We start from the raw sequence: 2,489 nt of genomic DNA on the forward strand, positions 1-2,489 counted from the left end.
ATAATATAATAGCATGGAACAATCAAAAATTATAGATACATTGGAGACGTATCACCTTGTTGCACCTTAGTTACATTTTTTACTTGTTACCCGTTACGAATTATCTTATCACAAAACTATCTGTTACCGATAATTTCAGTGCTTGCAGAGAATACCTTGCTGAAAACCGGTTGTCATTCCCTTCTTCTCCTCGTTGGGTTTGACACTCTTACTTATCGAAAGGACTACGATATATCCCCTATACTTGTGGGTCATCAGTCCTCACACGCCCAACCCTTTGCTTCATCGACAGATTGCTTTGCGGCCTTCTTCTCCATCTTATACTTCTCTATATTGTCTGCACTCCTATCCAGGTATAGGCGTCTGAAACAATCTGTCTTCTCTTTAATCGCCTTATGGACATCATCATTCCACCACCAGGTATCCTTATCATCGCTTCTCCTTCCCCTGGACACTCCAAACTCCTCTGAGGCCACCTCAGGAATGCAAGTCATCATCTTCATCCACACATTGTCCGCATCCTCTCCTTCCTCCCAAGGGCCCTCCTTAATGACCCTCTCCTTGAAGGACTGAGCTATGTCCCCCTTGAGCTTCCACCACTTCATTTTAGCGACTTTGGAATGTTTATCTCGCTGGACACAAATCCAAAAGCGAAAGTCAGCAACCACCAACTTATGTTGAGGTACAACACTCTCTCCAGGTATCACCTTACAATCTAGGCATGCACGTCTATCTTCTCTTCTCGAGAGGATGAAATCAATCTGGCTAGAGTGTTGGCCACTACTAAAAGTCACCAGGTGTGATTCTCTCTTTCTAAAGAGGGTGTTAGCTACAATCATGTCATGGGCTAGAGCAAAGCTTAAGACATCTCCTCCTTCTTGATTCATGATGCCATAGCCAAAGCCCCCATGCACCCCTTCAAAACTTGTGTTAGATATAGCCACGTGGCCATTGAGGTATCCTCCTACGAAGAGCTTCTTGCCAATCGGTAAACTCCTAACCATGTCTTCCAGGCCTTCTCAGAACTCCATCTTGGTGTTCTCGCTGTGTCCTACTTGCGGGGCATACACGCTGATAGGATTAAAAACTAAGTCCCCAACTACCGGCTTGACCAGGATAATCTGGTTTGCACGTCTCTTGACGTCTACCACTCCATACTTGAGGCTCTTGTTGATCAAGATGCCTACGCCATTTCGGTTTGCAACCGTCCCCATGTACCACGGCTTGAAGCCGGTTTCCTCCACCTCCTTCGCCTTATGTCCCCTCCATTTGGTTTCTTGGACGCAAACGATATCAACACCTCTCCTCAACGATGCATCAACTAGCTCCCGAAGCTTCCCTGTCAGAGACTGCACGTTCCAGCTACCTAAGAGAATCCTCCTATGCTCGGCTAGCTCCCTTACCCTTCGCACTCATCGAGTCAAATGCGGAGACCTTTGCTCATTTTGCACTACATTCGGGCGCCGATGTAGCGCGCCACTAAGGATGTGACAATCCGATCCTCACTCACTTACCATATCCAGATCAAAATACAGCGCGGCACCAGGGGGTTGACGGCCCGGCCCTTGCCCATTTGACACCATACCCGGGTTTCGATGTGGCGCGTCGCTGAGAGGGTTACGCCCCAAAGAAACTCTTTTGGGTTTCATCTCCATAAGAGAGACTGAGTTTTTACGTTGGCTCGCTAAGTCTATCACAACCCTCCTCCTCTACATGGCTTGGGACCGGTTATGTTGAGACAACATAGGCGGAGTTATGCTAGCAAATCAGTTGTTTTTCACAAATTTAATGTTCACTATTATCTTTTAATAATTTCACACAAACGAAGTGAATTCAAATCACTCTCGTATTTCACAGCAGGACGGGCTCAAAACAATATTTAATGGATCCTGATAAGTGTCATACGTGTGGCACAAACACATGACAACTCTGAATGTTTTTTATGACAAATTTAGTGACGTGAGGATGCAGCTTTAGTTGTCAAGCATGACAACTTTTTCCGGATGACAAGTTTCAGTTTTTTATGATTTTTTTATGACAATTTTAGTTGTAAAAAACGTAAGAGTCGGAGTGCTGAGTGCCACACGTGGGGCACTCATCACAAATGCGGCCTCGCAGGAAATACACACCATCAAGCTGAAATCATGCACGGCCAAATGGTTAACTTCGCGCCCATCAAGGAGTTTTCGGATCAATCTGTTCAATGGACTGCTCGGAAGCTTGCGGTTCATACTCTGCTTCCCTGTCAGGCACTCCCTCGGCCGCACAGATCTGCCCATCAGCGCTGGCCGCCGCCATGGGGAGCAGTTGATCTGCTATTGTGGCCACGCTAGGTAATGCGGCGGCTCCATTGGAATCTCGTCGTCGTTGACCTCTTCTAGCATGGCGGCCCTGGCCTGATTCAGATTTCAAGCAAACCTCGACCAAAGGAAAAAAAAAAGCAGAGCCGTGTGATGCACAGGGGATTACCTCCTAATCGGTTGCATCTT

At 46.8% G+C, this 2,489-nt stretch overlaps 1 pseudogene; it reads right to left on the bottom strand.

Annotated features, from left to right (window-relative positions):
- Positions 1-254: 254 nt before the first annotated feature.
- On the bottom strand, positions 255-1,649 carry LOC125534855 (annotated as a pseudogene).
- Positions 1,650-2,489: the final 840 nt, after the last annotated feature.

The sequence above is a fragment of the Triticum urartu genome, chromosome 2 (genome assembly GCF_003073215.2).
Source record: "Triticum urartu cultivar G1812 chromosome 2, Tu2.1, whole genome shotgun sequence".
NCBI classification, from domain to species: Eukaryota; Viridiplantae; Streptophyta; class Magnoliopsida; order Poales; family Poaceae; genus Triticum; species Triticum urartu.